We start from the raw sequence: 16,220 nt of genomic DNA, 5'->3' as shown, positions 1-16,220 counted from the left end.
AAGCACAGTCCTCATGTGCAGCTTTTTTTGGTTGGTTGTTTTAGGATGTTTGGGTGTATTTAAAGGAAGGTGTAGGGTTGGCTGTAGGTGTGGGTGGAAGTACTTAAAGAACCCCCACAAAACAAAAGTTTGAAGCATGTCCTTCTTGTGGAGGGATGGTCAACAACACCAGGTATTTTTATCATGCACAGAATCAAGTTCCAGGAAACAGCAAGGGGTTATGCTCTCATTTCTGTTTATATTTTTAAGATTATAATTTAATGTGCATGTGAAACTTAATAAATATTTCTACTTGCATAGAAGTCAATTGCATGAGAGCAGAGTTTGCTCCAGGAAGGTTGTTGTGGTCATGAAATTCACAGAAAATTCACAGAAATTCTCTTTCCTTTGTGTGTTTGGTGAGTATTTTCTTCACCAGAACACCCCCTGGCTCAACCAACTGTGCATTAAAAGTGCTGTGCTTTCCTGCAAGCTAAAAAGGGAGGGACAGGTGGTGTTTTTGTTCTGGTTTTAAGTGCTTGGAATATATTTAGGATTTGTGGATGTTTTGGTGATGGGAAGTGTGTGCATTGACAGAAGATCTCAAATTTGAAACTTGTTTTTTTGGTTATTATTCTGTTTAGGATATTTACTTACTGATAAACAATCCTCTTCATTTAGCCTAAGCTAAATTTGTAGTGAAAAAGAATACTGAAACTGTCTCAATGCCATATTAACGAAACTGGCAGCTAAATTAATAATAAGTTATTAATTAATAAAACTTTCAAAAGTTATTTGTGTTGCCACTAAATAGTTCTGGTTTAAATTCAGAAAAAATATTTGTTTGACAGAAACATTCTGCCAATGAAAGGCTGCTAGGAGATCACCTGAGGTAACATGGTTAGAGCTTCTTAAAAAAAACCATCCTTTTCTCAAGGTTAGATAAACTACAGGTCAGATAAACAACAGAGCTACAAGAATTGTTATATCAGCTAAGAAAATTGATTTATGAACCTAGGTCAACTGTGTTACAAATGCTGGGAAAGTAAGGACTGTCTGTGCCTCTCAGGCATGAAAATTCCATTCTTTTTGCCTTCAAACCAAAAAGCTTCAAGGGGCTTTTCTCTTTAGCAGCAGCTCCGGTGCAGATGTTTGTTCTCCTCTCCCACCTCTGTTTCTTCGCTTTCAGAGCCAGGGCTGGGTGAAAGCCCAAGGCGTGTTCCAGCTGGGGCTGCAGCCCTGCTCACCTTGCAGCACATCACACAGCCCAGTCCTTCCCTGACCTAACCACAGCCTCCCTCGGGTCCCCAGAGATCCCCACAGGTCAGCGATGATTTGCTGGGAAAGAATCCTGCTGCATGAGAGCGGGAGGAAACCTGGAATATTGCTGTGGGACAGCCAGGAAATGCAGGGAGCAGGGTGGGAACGGGAATATTCCAGCCATGCAGCCAGAGCTGGGAACACTCAGGTTGTATAAACACACAAATAGCTCTGTGCAGACTTGCTCAGCCCGGGTAGATTCTGTTTTCCAGTTGCATTCTTAAGGAAACACGATTTTTCACTGACTGCGGCTCCACGCATTGATGCTTAGGCACTCTGCCTTTCATTAGATCAGACTCAAGGTGCTTTTGGGAAGAGATTGGAAATAAATCCAGATTGAGATTTTTATTTTTGTTTTATTAACTAATGAAGCTGGTTAAATATGCTGTTTGGTTTGGATTTGGTTTTTTTTTTAGTTAAAGCGTAACACATTAAGGTAGATCTGATATATTAAATAAAGCACATGGCTAACTGAACTATTTGTTTCTGGGTACTCTGGCTGTGATTAAACCTTTGTGAATTGTGCAATGTGCCTGGCTGTCCTTATCCCCTGATAATTCTGCCTGTGTTCTGCTTGCTCAGGCAGGGAAAATCTCAAGGTGGCTGGAAAGGAGCAAGGCTGATCTGAACCTGTGTCATATCCCAGTAAGTGAACTTGGGAGCTGGGAGGCATCCCAGGGTCCCAGCTGCTCAGGCACAGCCTAAATCCATTCAGATATTGAAGCCAGTTACGTCCCTGGGTCATGATTCAGCTTTCTTTAGCAATTCTGGCAGCACACACGTCTGCATGTTGGTGCAGAGCGCCAGTGCAGACCTGACATTCCCATATTCCTACCCTGGTGTATTGCATAACAGCTTGCTGATAAATATTGAAATTCTCTTTTAAAGAGCTTGCTTACCTATAAGGAATTACTCTGAAATAAGCTGTGATGTGAATGCAAATGTTGCAGATATTCTGAAAGCGCTCCCTACGTGGACGTATTTACATGGCAGACAACTAAGTAAACTTGGATACTCCCATTCCAAGAGCCTGTTCAATTCACTGACACAGTTTTGCAGATTAAGTTATTCCAGACAGGCTTTTCACACGAAGCTGTTTATGTTAGGGGGAAAAGCAAAACAAAATTCCTGGTCTGAGGTAAACTATGAGGAAAAATCCCTGTGCAGGGAGTGATTCCGGAATATTGCAATGCATTACATTTATTTTTGAGACAACATGACTGTTTTTTTCTCTGGACATCTGTAAAGCAGTGGGCTGGTTATTAAACAGTGCAAGGTTTCAAATTCCTATAAACCCCAGCCTTTGTCCAAACTCAAGCATTCTTCACAGGACTCTCCCTCCGGCGTTCACCACGCCGCTGATTCACACGCACAAAGCAGCGTTTGTTCGGGGTAAATCCCTCCAGCCCTGCCTGCCCATCTGCCAGAGGCTGTCCCAAATCCAGAGTCACAGAATCCCATATCTGAGCAAGCCCTGAGCACGGCTGTGCCTCCAGGAAAGAAATCCCACTGCATTTCCTGGCGGAGGATGCTCCTCCTGCTGCCCCAGTGGCAATACCTCAAACCTTAAAGCAAATACCTTAAAGCAGATTTGACACTGCTTCTCCCTCAGAAGATCTCCAGACAACATCCACCTTTTAAAAACCCTCCAAAAGTGCCAAAGGTGAAACAATAATCATCCTTTTCGTGAGAGCCTAGAGGGTGAAACATGATCTCACTGTCTATTTTTTGGAAGTAACCTGAAATGCTGTAAATCGACCATTATTCCACTGCATTTCGTTTTGATCTCATTCCTTCTCTGTCTATTTATTCCCAAGTGCATTATAATATGCTGATTCTAAACTGACATTTTCTTTTCATTTTGGTCATGTAGAAGACAAAATCCTGGTGAAGCTGTGCTAACAGAAAGGATGTTTCTGTCTCTATTATCTTTTCTAGTTAACTGTGTTACCTGTAGCCTTTGTGGGTACAGGTGAGCACAGGAGCCTCCTCACTGAAAGCACACATCCAGTTTTGACACCATAATTCCATTGTCACCTCTGTGACAGCAGGTAAGAAAATCTGAGGCTCCTGGCAAAGCAAGTTGCACATATAAGCACTGTCAAATTAATTTTTCCTGAGAAGATGAGAGGCCTAGGCTTTGGGTGCTGGAAATGGGGTAAAATACATCAATATTTAATTACTTTTGAGTTCACATTGCGTGTGGATAGAAGGAAATAACTGGAATTTCTAAACCAAAGAAGATGATTGGTAATGGACAAGAATTTTCTCTACGTGAACATAAAGAAAGGGTGGTAGTTGTGGAAAAATGACCTGGATTTGGGCATGGTGTGGATGTGTGGGAAGAAAGAAGGAATGGAAAAAGAAATGAAGAGCACATCAAAGAGATGTCTGTACTATCCCCTTTCCACAGGTGGAAAAACTGAGGCAGAGAAGCAATTTACACAAATTCCGCTTTCACTTGTCATCGTCAGAGCCAAAAATTTCTACCTCCCAGTCCTAAACACGAACCACAAGGCTTTTCCTCTGTCCTATTATATCTGTTATTTGTTTCACCTTGTTTTCAGTTTTGAGAGCTCCTCTGATCTACATAAACATGTTGAAACACAGAGTGATTCAGGTGCCTACAGCTGTGATGTTGGAGGATGTGGTTTCATTTCATGGACTTCACCAACTTTGAGACAGCACTGCAAGACAGGGTAATAAACAACAGGATAAAATATATTTCTCTAAATGGATCCAAAATTTCAAATTTATGTGCATTTGGTTTCGTGTGAATTAATGAAATGTTTCATTTTTTCCATCAAATCCAGCATTTATTTGCACACATTTCTAGGGCTCTTGCAAGTGTTATGAAATACCTGATTCCTCCTTTTGAGTGCTTACTGCAGGTACATGCAGTTGCATTCTCAGAGTCTTGAACTCTGCCCAGCCTCCTCCCACCTCGTTTTAATTTTTTTATTTTTTTTTTTAAGGGAAAAAAAAATCCCACATGGCAATTCTGATCTCAACAGCAAAGTATTTCAGGGATTAAAATCCAACATCACCTTTCTGGATTGTTACTCCATACTTAGAACTAATATGTTACCAGAAAATAGGGGAACTTTTAATCATGTGAGTCTGGTCACACATTAAAATTCAGTTTGGGCTGCTATAATTTATGCATGCTTGCTGCCTGTTTCTTCAGCTTCCTGAGCTGTGATCACTCCTGTAAAATGAATATATTTCAGTGGGATCTGTCATCCTGCTCTTGGAAACCTGCAGTAGCAATGGCCAGGGCAGAGAATTTCCACCTTCACTTCCTTTAATCAGACAAGTTCTAACAACCACCAACTGGAAATATTTTAGGAAGCTACTTCAAAATTTCAGCTATTTAGTGTGGTTTTCCCCTTTTCAACAGGGGATTAATTTTTGTCATGTATATGTGCAAGCCTTCCATGACCCTAACAGTCTTCCTTTCCAAGAGGAATTCTGAAATATAAATTCTATATCTGTCAAAACATTTCCCCTGGAGTTATTCACTGACCCAACATCTACAAAAAGCTCATAAACTCAGCAGCCCTTCTCATTCCAGGTATGTCACCAGCTGAGTCTTGCTCAGGCCATAAAGTATTTTTTCTAAAACATTCTGATTTACAGATCCAGATAATTAAAATTTGCTGCAGTTTGGTTCTATTTTAGACATTCTGAGTGTTAAACAATTTACTACTTTGCATTAGGTTTTCCATCCTGGTAGTAAAACTTAAGATTGTTTAAACCAAGGAAATAAAAAGGATTTTTTGCTTTTACAGCTTTTACAACTGTGAAAATCTTGTCACTGATGCTGTTAGAAGAAATTTTTTTAGCCCTGCAAGTTGAATCCACAGAAGAGAGTACAGTAATATATGAATGGCTTCTGCAGTTTAAACAAGCTGTTCCTTCCATTTTGGGATGAGAAAATCCAACAAATAAAATATTAATATGAATATCTATCTCCTAATTTCTCTGACATGCTGCATATTTGATAAAAACTACTTATTGGAGCCCTCCTGCAGGTGTTCCATCACAGAGAGTGTCTTTTGTTTGAGTGCCACATAGTAAACAACAACCTAATTCACCTTTTAATTGCTGACATTATCAGTTTTGGCAATCTAATTAATGTTATTCTAATTTTCTGCTGCAAACACTATGTTTGTAGTTTGTGTTTTCATTATTTTCAATTTTTTTTTCCCCTTGGACATAAAGATGACAATGAAAGTCACTGGAGTTTGGATGTAGCCAAGGTTTGGGTCAGGATCTCTAGATGGTGACAAATCAGGCCTGACCAAGTCAAAATAATTTTAGCAGTGATGGAATGGAACTGGGCTTGGGGATTCAGACAGATTTCTAAAAAAACGGTCTTTTATTGGATTTTTACTATAAAAAACATGAGGATTTTTACTCTTTGGAAGAGGTTTGCTTTCTTAAGCAAAACAAGTCTTAAAGTTTTCACTTTTATCCTTGACAAATCTCATATATAACACTGTGTTTTCTCAGCTTTATTAAATTATTCTGATGTGCTTAGAGAATAGGTTGAAGATCCACTTCCAATAAGTTCATTTATAGCTTTTGTGAGAAGAAACTTTGAAGTTCTGTATATTCATATAGCAGATATATGTGTTCATTTATTTATTAAAAACATACAGGCAGTGGGGAAAATGTTGAGCCAGTGCATGACACAAAGAGTTTGAGCTGGTAGGTAAAACATCCCATTTTTTATTAGCCCACTATGTTATTTATTAGAAATTGCCTAACAGCTTGTGAGATGTATAAAGGAATATAAAAATTTTGGCAGGTTTCTTAGCTTGGTTAGTGACTTCAAAAATATTTCAGGAGTTATTAGAGGGATTTTCTTGTTATAATGGAAATACTACAAAGGAATTTATAAGCCCTGTCACAAATACAGTGGCAATAAAAGGGGCAGGTGTAAAAATCTCCTCCCCTAAGTTCCTGCCTGAAAAGCTTTGCAGGCAGCTGAGATCTCCGTGCTCAGGTTTTAATCTCACTCAAAACCCTGGGCTGTAAAGTGATGTTTCAGGAGCACTTGAGCCATCTGTGCAGAGGGGGAAGGCCAGACACGTGTGGGTGTCAGCCTGATTTTAATCTGGGTGAATCAGGGAGGCAGCATTTTTAATTCTGCACATTGCAGGTAGAAGTGACTCACGTTTCTCTGGGCCATGGCTCGGTACCACTATAGCCTCTGGGATTTCCCTTGCTGAATATCAAAGCAACAAGCAGAGAGGTGTTAACCCTTCCCAAAGAAAGAATCCTTTAGAATGGAAAGTGTTTGTCAGCCAGAACACAGCAGCAGCCTTTTCCAGGCTTTTCCAGCAGCTTACCTGCAGTCTCTGATCCCATATCCCACATTTTCCTCCCCATGCCTGATGGGGAGCTTGCTGCCCTCGCTGCAGGCTGCACTGCAGGTACCAGGGCTCATTTACACCAAGCCCACTCAGGATTCATTCCACTTCACTCAGCAGATCCAAACACGGCGTTGTTTGATTTGTGCTTGTGCTGTGGAGCTCAACACGAACAAGAATACAACCTGCAACTCCAAAACTCCCACCTCGTGCTGTGAGCCTATTAAATACATTAAATACACTACAATTTTGTAAGGCAAAATCAACTGTGGAGTCAGACTGAATGGGACAATAACTTATTAATGGAGAGCAGTTTTTGATTTTTTTTTTTTAAATAATTGCTCTTGTTTATTCTATTATTGCTTAGTTACCTGGCTTATTTCATTGTTATTTACAGAGCTTGCATTCAAGGGGTTTGCAAAGATAAGAGTTACTTTATTTTATCTTTTTTTTTATCAGTAATCTATTTTAGAATTTCCACCTTTGTATTAGTTTGTATATGGAGGTTTCACTAACACCCGTGTTTCTAGCAGACAACAGGAGTTAGCAACAACGAATTTCAGGGATTTTTCAGCATTTTTCCAAATTTTTGCCTAATATTTTTAATGATCTTATGATCAAATGTTAATAATCTTTTGTTAAGATTTTAATAATCTTTTGTCAAGATTATTACCACCCCAAGATGCTGATGTGAATGCACTAAATAAAATACCCATTTGAAAGCACTTTGGTGAAAAGACGTGGCTTTTGACAAAGCAGTGATGAATTTCAGGGTATTTTTTTCAAATTTTTGTTAATATTTTTAATAATCTTATATTCAAACGTTAATAATATTTTGTTAATATTTTAATAATCTTTTGTTAATATTTTAATAATCTTTTGCCAAGATTATTAGCACCCCAAGATACTGATGTGAATGCACAAAATAAAACACCCATTTGAAAGCATTTTGGTGAAAAGACGTGGCTTTTGACAAAGCAGTGATAAATTTCAGGGATTTTTCAGCATTTTTCGAAAATTTTTGTTAATATTTTTAATGATCTTATGATCAAATGTTAATAATCTTTTGTTATGATTTTAATAATCTTTTGTCAAGATTATTACCACCCCAAGATGCTGATGTGAATGCACAAAATAAAACAGCCATTTGAAAGCATTTTGGTGAAAAGACGTGGCTTTTGACAAAGCAGTGATGAATTTCAGAGGTTTTTCAGTGTTTTTCCAAATTTTTGGTTAATATTTTTAATAATCCTATATTCAAATGTTAATAATCTTTTGTTAATATTTTAATAATCTTTTGCCAAGATTATTACCACCCCAAGACGCTGATGTGAATGCACAAAATAAAACACCCATTTGAAAGCATTTTGGTGAAAAGACGTGGCTTTTGACAAAGCAGTGATGAATTTCAGGGTATTTTTTTCAAATTTTTGTTAATATTTTTAATAACCTTATATTCAAATGTTAATAATATTTTGTTAATATTTTAATAATCTTTTGTTAATATTTTAATAATCTTTTGCCAAGATTATTAGCACCCCAAGATACTGATGTGAATGCACAAAATAAAATACCCATTTGAAAGCATTTTGGTGAAAAGACGTGGCTTTTGACAAAGCAGTGATGAATTTCTGGGATTTTTCAGCATTTTTCCAAATTTTTGCCTAATATTTTAATGATCTTATGATCAAATGTTAATAATCTTTTGTTAAGATTTTAATAATCTTTTGTCAAGATTATTACCACCCCAAGATGCTGATGTGAATGCACTAAATAAAATACCCATTTGAAAGCACTTTGGTGAAAAGACGTGGCTTTTGACAAAGCAGTGATGAATTTCAGACATTTTTCAGTGTTTTTCCAAATTTTTGGTTAATATTTTTAATAATCTTATATTCAAAAGTTAATAATTTTTGTTAATATTTTAATAATCTTTTGCCAAGATTATTAGCAACCCAAGATACTGATGTGAATGCACAAAATAAAACACTCATTTGAAAGCATTTTGGTGAAAAGACGTGGCTTTTGACAAAGCAATGACGAATTTCAGGGATTTTTCAGCATTTTTCCAAATTTTTGCCTAATATTGTTAATGATCTTATGATCAAATGTTAATAATCTTTTGTTATGATTTTAATAATCTTTTGTCAAGATTATTACCACCCCAAGATACTGATGTGAATGCACAAAATAAAACACCCATTTGAAAGCATTTTGGTGAAAAGACGTGGCTTTTGACAAAGCAGTGATGAATTTCAGAGTATTTTTTTCAAATTTTTGTTAATATTTTTAATAATCTTATATTCAAACGTTAATAATATTTTGTTAATATTTTAATAATCTTTTGTTAATATTTTAATAATCTTCTGCCAAGGTTATTAGCAACCCAAGATGCTGATGTGAATGGACAAAATAAAACACCCATTTGAAAGCATTTTGGTGAAAAGACGTGGCTTTAGACAAAGCAGTGATGAATTTTAGGGTGTTTTTTCAAATTTCCGGTTAATATTTTTAATAATCTTATATTCAAATGTTAATAATCTTTTGTTAATATTTTAATAATCTTTTGCCAAGATTATTACCACCCCAAGACGCTGATGTGAATGCACAAAATAAAACACCCATTTGAAAGCATTTTGGTGAAAAGCTTTTTTTCCCCTCCCTGATTTTGATACCAAATTTTAATTATTATATTTTTTTGTACTGAAACGGCAGTGTGGGGATGTATTTGGGTTTGAGAAGCAGAGTTTTGGTTGGGTTTAGTTTCGGGGATGGTTCTGGGGTGGATTTCCCCGCAGCAGCGCTGTCCCACAGAGGAGGGCAGTGGGATAAGGGATGCAAAAGCTCTGTGGTGTCAGCCCGGGGCTCTGGCACAGCATTTGGGTCCCTCAGCTCAGCCCTGGGCTCTGTGTGGGCAGCAGCAGCTCGCCCTGATGCCAAAAAGCCCCTGCTGGCCCTGCCCGCAGAGGTGATGGATGCCCTGCAGCGCAGCCAGCAGCAGGGAAAAACAGCGTGCCCCAAAATGTACCTGGGAAATGTGTACCAGAGAAATGTACCAGAGAAATGTACCTGGGAAATGTACCTGAGAAATGTACCTGGGAAATGTGTACCAGAGAAATGTACCTGGGAAATGTACCTGGGAAACGTACCAGAGAAATGTACCTGAAAAATGTGAACCTGAGAAATGTACCTGAAAAATGTGAACCTGAGAAATGTACCTGAAAAATGTGTACCTAAAAAATGTACCTGAAAAATGTACCAGAGAAATGTACCTGAGAAATGTACCTGAGAAATGTACCTGAGAAATGTACCTGAGAAATGTGTACCTAAGAAATGTACCCAAAAAATGTACCTGAAAAATGTACCTGAAAATTGTGAACCTGAAAAATGTGTACCTGGGAACTGTACCTGGGAAATGTGCCCGAAAATGTACCTGGGAAATGTGTACCTGAAAAATGTACCCAAAAAATGTACCTGAAAAATGTACCTGAAAAATGTGTACCTGGGAACTGTACCTGGGAAATGTGCCTGAAAAATGTAGCTGAGAAATGTACCTGGGAAATGTGTACCTGAAAAATGTACCCAAAAAATGTACCCAAAAAATGTACCTGAGAAATGTACCTGAAAAATGTGAACCTGAAAAATGTACCTGAGAAATGTACCTGGGAAATGTGCCTGAAAAATGTAGCTGAGAAATGTACCTGAAAAATGTGTACCTGAGAAATGTGTACCAGAGAAATGTACCCAAAAAATGTACCTGAAAAATGTACGTGAGAAATGTGCCCGAAAAATGTACCTGAGAAATGTGTACCTGAAAAGTGTGTACCAGAGAAATGTACCTGAAAAATGTACCTGGAAAATGTGTACCAGAGGAGTGTACCCAAAAAATGTACCTGAAAAATGTGCCTGAAAAATGTAGCTGAGAAATGTACCTGAGAAATGTACCTGGGAAATGTGTACCTGAAAAATGTACCCAAAAAATGTACCCAAAAAATGTACCTGAAAAATGTACCTGAGAAATGTGTACCTGTAAAATGTACCTGGAAACTGTACCTGAAAAATGTACCTGGGAAATGTGCCTGAAAAATGTGTGCCAGAGAAATGTACCTGAAATATGTGCCCGAAAAATGTACCTGAAAAATGTACCTCAGAAATGTGTACCTGAGAAATGTACCTGAAAAATGTGTACCTGAGAAATGTACCTGAAAAATGTGTACCAGAGGAGTGTACCCAAAAAATGTACCTGAAAAATGTACCTGAGAAATGTGTACCTGTAAAATGTACCTGGAAACTGTACCTGAAAAATGTACCTGAGAAATGTGCCCGAAAAATGTACCTGAGAAATGTGTACCTGAAAAATGTGTACCTGAGAAATGTACCTGAAAAATGTGTACCTGAGAAATGTACCTGAAAAATGTGTACCAGAGGAGTGTACCCAAAAAATGTACCTGAAAAATGTGCCTGAGAAATGTACCTGGGAAATGTGTACCTGAAAAATGTACCCAAAAAATGTACTCAAAAAATGTACCTGAAAAATGTACCTGAGAAATGTGTACCTGAAAAATGTACCTGAAAAATGTACCTGAGAAATGTGTATCAGAGAAATGTACCTGAGAAATGTGTACCTGAAAAATGTACCTGAAAAATGTACCTGAGAAATGTGTATCAGAGAAATGTACCTGAGAAATGTGTACCTGAAAAATGTACCTGAAAAATGTACCTGAGAAATGTGTACCTGAGAAATGTGTACCTGAAAAATGTACCAGAGAAATATACCTGAAAAATGTGCCCAAAAAATGTACCTGAGAAATGTGCCTGAAAAATGTATCTGAGAAATGTGTACGTGAAAAGTGTACCTGAAAAATGTACCTGAGAAATGTACCCAAAAAAAGTCCTCAAAATATATCTACCCAAAAAATGTACTCAAAAAATGTGTACCAGAGAAATGTACCTGAAATATGTGCCCGAAAAATGTACCTGAGAAATGTGTACCCAAAAAAGGTACCTGAAAAATGTACCCAAAAAATGTGTATCTGAAAAATGTACCTGAGACACAAAAAAAGTACATGAAAAATGTGCCCTAGAAGTGTGTACCCAAAAAATGTACCTGAAAAATGTACCCAAGAAATTACCCAAAAAATGTACCCAGAAAATGTACCTGAAAAACGTGTACCTAAAAAATGTGTACCTGAAAAATGTACCCAAGAACTGTATCCAAAAAATGTACCCAAAAAACGAGCGTGGCTGCCAAGAAGCAAAGCAAGACTGAGCTGGAGGAAATCAAGCAGAACTCATTATCTGTCCTCAGAGGTTTAAGAATTAAAATTTAAAACTAGCCATTCTTCTCTGGAATAGCATACACACAATTGTGTTAGTCATTTGCTGCTAATGCAAACATTAATAATATTTATTTTTTTTTATTACTATTTTTTCCCATTGTGCAGGATCTCCATCATTAACAGAACTGATAACAAGGTGCATGTAAAATTTGGGCTGTTTAATACTTCTCAATTAGGCTCTTGAATGCAGGGCTTTTTTTATTATCCATGCAGAGGAAGAATGTTAGCAAAGATAGTTCAGCAGTTTCTAGGAAAGAAGCGGAGAAAAACCACAATATTTGTCCCTGGGAAAAAAAGAGTCTCAAAGCTGGATCACTAAGCAATGCTATTATTTTGCACAGGCTTTAAAGTTTGGTGTCTGGGAGAGGAGTGGTTGCCCTGATATGGCTTTTAGTGTGTAATTCCATTAAATAAGAGCTGTTAAAAGCAATCTGCAAAGCCTGCCTAAAGCCCCAAACCAGAAATGTTCTCACTAGATCGCATCAAATGCAGCTTGTTCTGTTTTTGTCTACAGCAAGGAGCTTTTGTGATCTCCAGCAAATGATGATGTGCCTCAATTCTCCGCCTCTAAAGAAGAGTTCTCATCTCTACAAGGAAGCCACGAGGTTTTTATTAACCTGTGTTCTCATTTGTTCGGCTATTACGAGCACTAAAACCACCCTGCTGAAGGCCCAAGTGTGGTCCTCAACCTGCCTTTTAATTCCTGGCTTAACTTTTGTGCATTCAAATCAATTTATAAATTGATTTGGGGTACTGAGCAGGCAGAGCTGCCTTCACCTTCAGCTCTGCACTCAGAAAAATCCACACACATGCCCAGAGCAGTCCAGCCCCACCCTGTCATTGACTTCAGTGGGACTGCCTGCACCTTGCTTTTTTTAAAAAATTCCCCCAGTAGAAGCTGGTTTCAGGATTCCCCCTGTCTTCTCACGGCTCATTTCCATCTCCACACCAGGGTTTGCCAGGGTGCTTTAGCTGCAGCATCCTCTCCAAGGTGCAGCCGTGCCCCTTTCATCACCTCCACACGGAGGAAGGTTCCTCCAGCCCACTCCTGCCTTGCTGTTGACATCAAGGAGCACCTGGGAAGCCAGGCCAGCTTTCTGATCTGGCTGCAAACTAACCAAGGGAGTTTTTTTGAAGTGAGATCACTGAGCTGATTCAGTTACTGTTCAACCACGGGAGTGCAAATGCAGCCCTGTGAACAGGAGCACAAGAAGGGGATGGCAGCCTCCTTCAGAGCTCTGGGTTGGCTTAACCCAGCTGCACTATTGCACCATCTGTGTAGAAAAAAAACCAGCATAGCTAAATATTTGCAGAGTGGACAAATGGATGGATTTTTGTTTAATAGTTTTGCAAACTAGTGCTGTTTTATATCAACTTTAAAGCTATTACCTAGTTGCCAGCTGCTGTCTGTTCACAGAATTTAAAAGCAAAATATTTTAGCTCTATCATACAGGACAAAGGGGCCCTGTGACCTGCTGAAGCACCAGGTTGAGTTCACTCATGCCAAGCAACCCTTGAGAAGCATTTCATTCTAAAACAGCCAAGCTGAAGCACTGGATTGGATCCTGTTCTCTGAAAGGACTGGGAAATATTCTTACATTGCAAGACAGTGAAGCAGAGTAAGAAGAGAGGTTCCCTGTGGTGTCCCTGCTAACATACACACAGGAGGGAAGGAATTACATGAGGCTGGTTACCTTGCCACAGAAGGATAAATTTTGGTTTATTTTGGTATTAAAAATTATAAAGGTTGGTTGCACGAGATTTGTTCTCAAGAAACCTAGTACTGACTGTCGTATGTCAGCCTGGCCAACTGTTAGGATGTTTTTAATTATTAATTAATTAATTAATCTGTTTATTTATTCATTCATTATTATTCAGTGACCCAACTGCTCTGGAATTCCCTTGCTGGTTTCTTTTTCCACCTCTTGAAGACAAGCTGTTCTGGTGTCCTTTTCCAGCCTTCCTAAATTTCATCAAGAAAAAGCTCAGAGCACGGGAAGCCAGTCCTCTAAGTGCCTTAAATGTGAATTTTATTTAGTCTTAGCCCTTTTGAAAGCATGTAAATAATTGAAATTCCCTCAGATGAGCTCTTTCCATGTCCTGCCATGAACTCTTACTCCTTTCTTGCTTGGTGTTTGTTGAATTAATTCTCAAATCACCGTGGAGGCAGAAGGTGCACAATTCACTTTTTGGTTAAACTTAACTGCCAGCTCGATGCAACCTGAATTTTGTCTTGCTTAACTTTCACCATTTTCCCAGTGAAACAGGGGTTTGAGTGACAATGTATCATTAGAGGAATAAAGTTGTGAGCTCTTCCAGAAATGTTCAGTGCCCTGGTTCTCCAAATCCCTTCATTTTAAGCAGAGCTCCTTGAGAGCAGGACACGCTCTCCAGGCTGATGCACTGAGAGCTGAATCCCAAGTAAAAGCAAGGAGCAGCTCAGGATGATATCCAGGAGACAGAGGCCAGGTAGAGGTGTACTGCTGAGCCACAGAGGTGACCCATGGGCTTGTCTCTACACACAGCTATTTCTTATTTCTGATTTATTTCTACAAAGATGTTCTCATTCAGAGTAAGCCGTTGTTTAGTTTAATCTGGAGTAAATTAAGCAGGAAGAAATCCGTGTGGAATAAAGCCTTGAGAACAGGTTTCATGTCCTGTGCCTTTTGAAGGTAATTAAATGTCTCTGTAGATTCTTTTTGAAATGGAGCTTTGCAAAGAACTGCTATTACCCTGGCTTTAAAACACATTGTCCTCTATCTATTGCCCAAGCTGCCAGATTAAATGACACACACTGGCTGCCTAGAACAATCACCTCGAGTCTGATACTCAGTGTAACAAACAAAGGCCAGCTTTATTAACCTTCAGACCTGTGACAGGGGTGAAGGTTGTGATGCAGGTCAGAACAGCCTCTTCACCAGTCCTGTTACACACCAAAGGCTGCAGGCTCTTTAATTCCAACTGCAGCAGCTCAGTAACAGGGAGAGGCCCCAAATCCCTTGGTCTGAGCCACGGCTGGACGTGAGCCCAGGGGTGCCCAGGTGGCCAAGAAGGCCAGTGGCACCTGGCCTGTGTCAGGAATGGTGTGACCAGCAGGGCAGAGATTGTCCCTCTGTGCCAGGCGCTGCTGGGGCCACTCCTCCAATCCTGTGTCCAGTTTTGGGCTCCTAAATTCAGGAAAGACGTTGAGGTGTGTCCAGGGCAGAGCAAAGGAGATGGTGAAGGATCCAGAGTCAGTCCAGTGACGGCTGGCTGAGGGAGCTGAGGGGGTTTAGTCTGGAGAAAAGGAGGCTCAGGGGGAACCTTTTCACTCTTTACAATTCCCTGACAGGAGGGGGCAGCCAGGGAAGGTCCGGCTCTGCTCCTAGGGAACGAGGGGCAGGATGAGAGGCCACAGCCTCAAGCTGCACCAGGGCAGGTTTAGCTTGGAATCAGGAAGAATTTCTACCCTGAAAGGGTGGTCAGGCATTAGGACAACAACCCAGGGAGGAGCTGGAGTCCCCATCCCTGGAGCTGCTCAAGAAACTGGATATGGCACTTGGTGCTATGGTTTGGCAAGGTGGAGATCGGCCAGAGGCTGGACTTGATGATCTTGGATGTTTTTTTCCGAACAAAACAATTCTGTGAGTCCTGTGGTCTTTGCAATTAGATCCACAAAAGGATCCAGGCACTGAAATCTCATCAAAGCTTCTAATCCCACGGGCAACTAAAACCAAGAGACGTCTGAGCTCTCGGCAATAGCTTCCCAGAGCCTAAAAGCTATTGCTTCAGAGCAGCCTGGGGCAGGCTGGCCGGAGTGCCGCACACCAGGCTGGGATGCACAGGGGCAGGGGGACAGGGACAGGGACAGGGGGGCAGGGACAGGGACAGGGGCAGGGACAGGGGGACAGGGACAGGGACAGGGGGACAGGGACAGGGGGACAGGGACAGGGACCTGCTGCCCTCCCTGGGCAGGGGGGAGAAGAAAAGGCAGGAATGAGGTGGCTGGCGCTTCCCTCTCCCGCATTTAACACTTCAGCCTTATTTAATATCCTTTTTGTCACAAGTTATTTGTCCCAGCCCAGCAGCGTGCGGGGCGCTCCGCTGCCGCTCCCGGGGAGCTCGGGCCGGCCGGAGCCGGGAGCTGCCCCGCTCCCGTGTGCCGGGACAGCCCAGGCAGCTGTGCCAAGAAACCCCAGCGCAAACCCAGCCCCTGGGCCGTCCC

General features: G+C 40.2%; 1 long non-coding RNA gene across 1 annotated transcript; it reads left to right on the top strand.

Annotated features, from left to right (window-relative positions):
- The first annotated feature begins 1,881 nt into the window (after positions 1 to 1,881).
- On the top strand, positions 1,882 to 5,269 carry LOC147653892 (uncharacterized). The gene is made up of 4 exons (XR_015285371.1): positions 1,882 to 1,944; positions 3,238 to 3,350; positions 3,867 to 3,998; positions 5,091 to 5,269. It is a non-coding gene; the product is annotated as an uncharacterized LOC147653892 (long non-coding RNA).
- Positions 5,270 to 16,220: the final 10,951 nt, after the last annotated feature.

Source organism: Cyanistes caeruleus, chromosome 3 (assembly GCF_971803275.1).
Source record: "Cyanistes caeruleus chromosome 3, bCyaCae1.hap1.1, whole genome shotgun sequence".
Lineage (NCBI taxonomy): Eukaryota > Metazoa > Chordata > Aves > Passeriformes > Paridae > Cyanistes > Cyanistes caeruleus.
Note: the sequence above shows the minus strand (reverse complement) of the source record. Positions and strands in the feature narration are given on the sequence as shown.